The sequence below is a fragment of the Micrasema longulum genome, unplaced genomic scaffold (assembly GCF_059751315.1).
Source record: "Micrasema longulum isolate JH-2025_06_02 unplaced genomic scaffold, ASM5975131v1 h1tg002367l, whole genome shotgun sequence".
Taxonomy (NCBI): domain Eukaryota; kingdom Metazoa; phylum Arthropoda; class Insecta; order Trichoptera; family Brachycentridae; genus Micrasema; species Micrasema longulum.
This window is the reverse complement of record NW_028279517.1, coordinates 12,501-20,028: the sequence shown is the minus strand read 5'-3', so window position 1 is coordinate 20,028 and position 7,528 is coordinate 12,501. Positions and strand designations below refer to the sequence as shown.

The 7,528-nt window shown below is 44.5% G+C and overlaps 2 non-coding genes across 2 annotated transcripts; both read right to left on the bottom strand.

The window, feature by feature from the left end:
- Nucleotides 1-233: 233 nt before the first annotated feature.
- LOC148272349 (5.8S ribosomal RNA) lies at nucleotides 234-395 on the bottom strand. Its single transcript, XR_015824864.1, has one exon. It is a non-coding gene; the product is annotated as a 5.8S ribosomal RNA (ribosomal RNA).
- A 296-nt stretch (nucleotides 396-691) lies between these two features.
- Nucleotides 692-2,630, bottom strand: LOC148272348 (small subunit ribosomal RNA). Its single transcript, XR_015824865.1, has one exon. It is a non-coding gene; the product is annotated as a small subunit ribosomal RNA (ribosomal RNA).
- Between the last annotated feature and the right edge of the window lie 4,898 nt (nucleotides 2,631-7,528).

The following is a 7,528-nucleotide window of genomic DNA, read 5'->3' as shown; positions in this document are numbered from 1 at the left end:
TCAGAGCGCGAAGAAACGCCCCCGCGCGCCGGCCCGTGAGGACCGGCGGCGGGTTTCACAGCGTCGTCGCTAGCTCGAAAAGCGTCTCGGGGGGACCGAGAGAGCGCGCCAAGTCAAATTTAACCGGACGTCCGTCCGGCGCTCGCGCGCCGGCGGACGACAGACCGGCAACACTCTCGCCGAATCTTCTCTCCGAAGAGAGAAGACGGCGAAGTCTGGTCGCATTGTGTGCGCGACCCTCAAACAGGAGTGGTCCGTCGACAAACTAAGTCTTGCTCGGACCGCAATGTGCGTTCGAAATGTCGATGCTCATGTGTCCTGCAGTTCACACTCTGACGCGCATTTAGCTGCGTTCTTCATCGACCCACGAGCCGAGTGATCCGCCGTTCAGGGTAATAGTGTTTTATGATATATATATATATATATATATATATATATTGTTTATCGGTTGCGTTTTTTTTCTTTTTTCTCTATCGGAAAAAAAATTACATTTTTCACAGAATATAGCCGGACGCGGGAATCGGGCCGACAGACCCGCCTCCCGCGACACCGGCAGTCCGCGGTTCGCGGCGGCGCCCTAGGGCGAAATTCCGCCGCAGTGTTTGCTTATTTTGCGCTCTGCGCGTGTGTATAAATATATATTTATACTATATAAAAGAATGAAAATTCATTTTATATTATATTTCACAGGAAATGATCCTTCCGCAGGTTCACCTACGGAAACCTTGTTACGACTTTTACTTCCTCTAAATGATCAAATTCGGTCAAACTTTCCGACGCGTCGGATGCCCGAGACGAGCTTCCGCGCACCAGTCCGAAGACCTCACCAAATCATCCATCGGTAGTAGCGACGGGCGGTGTGTACAAAGGGCAGGGACGCAATCAACGCGAGCTGGTGACTCGCTTTTACTAGGAATTCCTCGTTCATGGGGAGAATTGCAAACCCCAATCCCTATCACGAAGGGGTTTCATCGGGTTACCCGGGCCGTTAGGCCAAGGAGGACACGCTGATCCCTTCAGTGTAGCGCGCGTGCGGCCCAGGACATCTAAGGGCATCACAGACCTGCTATTGCTCAATCTCGTGCGGCTATATATACCGCCGGTCCCTCTAAGAAGATTTTCATTGTACGCCGGTAGTGAAGACCGCGAAACACACTTCCGCGACGCGAACGCCGCAAGATGCGCGCCCGCGGACTCCTGTGATACCGGTTGCACGTCTATTTAATAGGCTAGAGTTACGTTCGTTACCGGAATTAACCTGACAAATCGCTCCACCAACTAAGAGCGGCCATGCACCACCACCCACCGAATCGAGAAAGAGCTGTTAATCCGTCAATCCTTCCAGTGTCCGGGCCTGGTGAGTTTTCCCGTGTTGAGTCGAATTAAGCCGCAGGCTCCACTCCTGGTGGTGCCCTTCCGTCAATTCCTTTAAGTTTCAGCTTTGCAACCATACTCCCCCCGGAGCCCGAAAGCTTTGGTTTCCCGGGAGCTGCCCACCGGGTTAAAATTATGAAACTTCGGCGGATCGCTGGCTGGCATCATTTATGGTTAGAACTACAGCGGTATCTAATCGCCTTCGAACCTCTAACTTTCGTTCTTGATTAATGAAAACACCTTTGGCAAATGCTTTCGCTTTAGTCCGTCTTGCGACGATCCAAGAATTTCACCTCTAACGTCGCAATACGAATGCCCCCAGTTGTCCCTATTAATCATTACCTCTGGTATCAGAAAGCCAACAAAACAGAACCGAGGTCCTATTCTATTATTCCATGCGTACAATATTCAGGCAAGTGTTAGCCCGCTTTGAGCACTCTAATTTGTTCAAAGTAAACAGCCGCGACGGCCCGCCTCGGCGCGCGGCCGCCCGCGAGGACGACCGCAACACACTGGCGGTGGACGCACCGGCGAGAAGCCCCGCAGACGTGCCTGTCGTACCGCATTCGGTAGACCGACACCGCAGGACACAATTTCAACTACGAGCTTTTTAACCGCAACAACTTTAGTATATGCTATTGGAGCTGGAATTACCGCGGCTGCTGGCACCAGACTTGCCCTCCAATGGATCCTCGTTAAAGGATTTAAAGTGTAATCATTCCGATCACGAGGCCTCGGACGAGTCCCGTATCGTTATTTTTCGTCACTACCTCCCCGTGCCGGGAGTGGGTAATTTGCGCGCCTGCTGCCTTCCGTGGATGTGGTAGCCGTTTCTCAGGCTCCCTCTCCGGAATCGAACCCTGATTCCCCGTTACCCGTGACAACCATGGTAGTCGCATAAACTACCATCGACAGTTGATAAGGCAGACATTTGAAAGATGCGTCGCCGGTGCTAGACCGTGCGATCAGCACAAAGTTATCTAGAATCATCTCGAATGGCGACGGACGGGGCGCGAACCCCGCCGCCGATTGGTTTTTGATCTAATAAAAGCATCCCTCCCGTTGCCGGTCAGGACCTCGTTTGCATGTATTAGCTCTAGAATTGCCACAGTTATCCAAGTAACTATGTACGATCTAAGGAACCAAAACTGATATATTGAGCCATTCGCGGTTTCACCTTAATTCGGCTTTTACTGAGACTTGCATGGCTTAGTCTTTGAGACAAGCATATGATTACTGGCAGGATCAACCAGGGAGCTGTTCATTTCTATATCGCTCCAGGATACGAAGGGCGTCTGAGGCGCGACGGAGTCACCCGCCGCGACACGCTCTTTATGTTCGCACCTATATAACTCACATTCTCGCTCGCTCGAGTTTGCACTCTCGCGATTCACGAGTCTGTTCGTTTTACTTTTAAATTCACTTTTTAACAAGTGAACGCTGGACCTGACGAGACGGACCACATGGATCTTCTCTTTGGCCAAAAATTTAATTCCCTTTCGTCAAATATTAACGTACGAGAGCGCACGCCTTCGGCGCGGCAATAGTGGGGACGTGGATTAGAATCCTACGACCGTTCTCGTTTTTGTTCACGGTGTTCTCTGCTTGCGCGGAACTCCAGAGTTTGTAACACGGGCGAAGTGCAATGCTCGCTCAGCCGCACAAAGGAGCTGAACGGCCACACGACGTTGATTTTCGCAAATGTAAAGCCGGCGCGGCATATCGGCCGCCGCAATGTGCGAACGCGGTGAAAAATGTATTTTAGCTAACGCCATGAGAGACGCGCATAATATACGTACGGCGACGGGTGTCGGCGTCTCGCACGCCGGGCCGCCAGCCATGCGGGGAGCCTACGCGCGTTTCAGGCGAAACGTAAATGAGCCGATGGGTAAAACGCGCGGTACGGTCGGGACTTGGCAAATTCTGCGAGATGATTTTATTTTTTCTTTTCTTTTTTCGTTTGAGAAGACGAATATGGAAAGAGATTATGATTGAAAAATTAGACTTATAATTTGGGTAGGAAATATTTTTGTTTTTTTTTTTTATTTTTTATTTTTTATTTTTTTTTTTATTTCACATTCACATTTGGATCGGAAGGAGGGACGAAATAAAAATCGGCGGGGGTGCATTTCGGATCGTCGCTCGGTGGAAATATTCGATAAACGAAAAATTTAAGTTTCACGCGGAGCGCGCTCGCGACCGCCGCGAGACGTCTCGCCGGGAGGGGGCCTCGTTCTCGCATTAAAACTCGGCGAGAGGGTATAAAATATTTCTAAGTTTTTTTGTTTTTTTTTTTTTTTTTAATTTCACATTCACTTTTGAATCGGAAGGAGGAACGAAATAAAAATCGGCGGGGGTGCATTTCGGATCGTCGCTCGGTGGAAATATTCGATAAACGAAAAATTTAAGTTTCACGCGGAGCGCGCTCGCGACCGCCGCGAGACGTCTCGCCGGGAGGGGGCCTCGTTCTCGCATTAAAACTCGGCGAGAGGGTATAAATTATTTCTAAGTTTTTTTTTTTTTTTTTTTTTTTAATTTCACATTCACTTTCGAATCGGAAGGAGGAACGAAATAAAAATCGGCGGGGGTGCATTTCGGATCGTCGCTCGGTGGAAATATTCGATAAACGAAAAATTTAAGTTTCACGCGGAGCGCGCTCGCGACCGCCGCGAGACGTCTCGCCGGGAGGGGGCCTCGTTCTCGCATTAAAACTCGGCGAGAGGGTATAAAATATTTCTAAGTTTTTTTGTTTTTTTTTTTTTTTTTAATTTCACATTCACTTTCGAATCGGAAGGAGGAACGAAATAAAAATCGGCGGGGGTGCATTTCGGATCGTCGCTCAGTGAAGTAAACGAAAAATTTAAGTTTCACGCGGAGCGCGCTCGCGACCGCCGCGAGACGTCTCGCCGGGAGGGGGCCTCGTTCTCGCATTAAAACTCGGCGAGAGGGTATAAATTATTTCTAAGTTTTAATTTTTTTTTTTTTTTTTTAATTTCACATTCACTCTTGAATCGGAAGGAGGAACGAAATAAAAATCGGCGGGGGTGCATTTCGGATCATCGCTCAGTGAAGTAAGCGAAAAATTTAAGTTTCACGCGGAGCGCGCTCGCGACCGCCGCGAGACGTCTCGCCGGGAGGGGGCCTCGTTCTCGCATTAAAACTCGGCGAGAGGGTATAAATTATTTCTAAGTTTTAATTTTTTTTTTTTTTTTTTAATTTCACATTCACTTTCGAATCGGAAGGAGGAACGAAATAAAAATCGGCGGGGGTGCATTTCGGATCGTCGCTCAGTGAAGTAAACGAAAAATTTAAGTTTCACGCGGAGCGCGCTCGCGACCGCCGCGAGACGTCTCGCCGGGAGGGGGCCTCGTTCTCGCATTAAAACTCGGCGAGAGGGTATAAAATATTTCTAAGTTTTTTTGTTTTTTTTTTTTTTTTAATTTCACATTCACTTTCGAATCGGAAGGAGGAACGAAATAAAAATCGGCGGGGGTGCATTTCGGATCGTCGCTCAGTGAAGTAAACGAAAAATTTAAGTTTCACGCGGAGCGCGCTCGCGACCGCCGCGAGACGTCTCGCCGGGAGGGGGCCTCGTTCTCGCATTAAAACTCGGCGAGAGGGTATAAAATATTTCTAAGTTTTTTTGTTTTTTTTTTTTTTTTAATTTCACATTCACTTTCGAATCGGAAGGAGGAACGAAATAAAAATCGGCGGGGGTGCATTTCGGATCGTCGCTCAGTGAAGTAAACGAAAAATTTAAGTTTCACGCGGAGCGCGCTCGCGACCGCCGCGAGACGTCTCGCCGGGAGGGGGCCTCGTTCTCGCATTAAAACTCGGCGAGAGGGTATAAAATATTTCTAAGTTTTTTTGTTTTTTTTTTTTTTTTAATTTCACATTCACTTTCGAATCGGAAGGAGGAACGAAATAAAAATCGGCGGGGGTGCATTTCGGATCGTCGCTCAGTGAAGTAAACGAAAAATTTAAGTTTCACGCGGAGCGCGCTCGCGACCGCCGCGAGACGTCTCGCCGGGAGGGGGCCTCGTTCTCGCATTAAAACTCGGCGAGAGGGTATAAATTATTTCCATGTTTATTATTATTTAGTTTATGAATTATTCATTTATTTATTAGGGCTATGTATAGCGTGTGAGCTCGCCAATATATGGCAGTAAAATTTTTATTGTCTTTGAATTTCCTAGAGTTTTAACCATCGAAAAAAAAGAAGATTGCAAATAAAATCAACAGACAATGGAAATTTGATGTGTATTATTTTAATAGATTGTTTATAACAGAAAAATACATAGAGAAATATGCATTTTTATTTTTTGTAATAAAAACATAAAATTTCCATTGTCTGTTGATTTTATTTGCAATCTTCTTTTTTTTCGATGGTTAAAACTCTAGGAAATTCAAAGACAATAAAAATTTTACTGTCATATATTGGCGAGCTCACGGGCTATACTTACGCCATTTATTATTATTAGTTATTATTTATATCAGCTGGTCTCCAGCTGGTCCGACGGTGCGAGCGTCCACCTTCGCTTATGTTCAATGCAATTCGGACACTTGGCAAATTTACCACGTGTTTTACTTACTAACGGATATTGAAATACATTTTATTTATTTATTTATTTTATTTTGTTTATTAAGAAAAACAACAGCAATACAAAGAAATATACACAACATAATAAAAAAAACATAAAATAAAGCCAAATCAGTTTTTCACATAAATACAATTATAAAAATCCAGTTCAGTTAAATATCAATTATAGAAGTGCATGTGTGCGAGTTTTTTTTTGTGTGTGAGGATGCGTGTGTAAAAAAGTGGAGTGTGGTTTTGGTAGGTATGTGAATATGTGTGTGATTGTATATGGGTGTGAGGGTAGGTTTAAGGACAGGGTAAGTGTGTATTCGATATGAGTGAATAGAAACAATTTAAAATTATAATGTAAAAATATAAATATATTTTTTTTTATAACGAAACATAATTTTTTTCAAATAATAGTTTTTTAATTTGTAAATTATTTATGTAAATAATTAGAGTCCAGACCGTAAAAAATTTTACTGTCATATATTGGCGAGCTCACGGGCTATACTTACGCCATTTATTATTATTAGTTATTATTTATATCAGCTGGTCTCCAGCTGGTCCGACGGTGCGAGCGTCCGCCTTCGTTTATGTTCAATGCAATTCGGACACTTGGCAAATTTACCACGTGTTTTACTTACTAACGGATATTGAAATACATCATTTGAAAATAATTAGAGTCCAGACCGTACCGTCATGAGCGTTTTGGTTTTTCGACTTTTCACGATGAAAACAAAAACACTTTGAAAAACAAAAATTTGCAAAAAAAAAGGCGAACGCCCGCACCTCGCCGAACGCTGGTCTCCAGCTGGTCCGACGGTGCGAGCGTCCACCTTCGTTTATGTTCAATGCAATTCGGACACTTGGCAAATTTACCACGTGTTTTACTTACTAACGGATATTGAAATACATCATTTGAAAATAATTAGAGTCCAGACCGTAAAAAATTTTACTGTCATATATTGGCGAGCTCACGGGCTATACTTACGCCATTTATTATTATTAGTTATTATTTATATCAGCTGGTCTCCAGCTGGTCCGACGGTGCGAGCGTCCGCCTTCGTTTATGTTCAATGCAATTCGGACACTTGGCAAATTTACCACGTGTTTTACTTACTAACGGATATTGAAATTTATCATTTGAAAATTATGTATGTAAATAATTAGAGTCCAGACCGTAAAAAAATTTACTGTCATATATTGGCGAGCTCACGGGCTATACTTACGCCATTTATTATTATTATTAGTTATTATTTCTAAATTATTTCTAAGCTTTGAGCTTTGAGCTTTTTCCTTTTGGCTTTTGGCTTGCTTAGCTTTATAAGCTAGCTTTAAAGCTAGCTTTCAAGCTTCACGATGAAAACACAAAAGTGTTGAAAAAAAAAATTTGCAAAAAAAAAGGCGAACGCCCGCACCTCGCCGAACGCTGGTCTCCAGCTGGTCCGACGGTGCGAGCGTCCGCCTTCGTTTATGTTCAATGCAATTCGGACACTTGGCAAATTTACCACGTGTTTTACTTACTAACGGATATTGAAATACATCATTTGAAAATTACGTATGAAAATAATT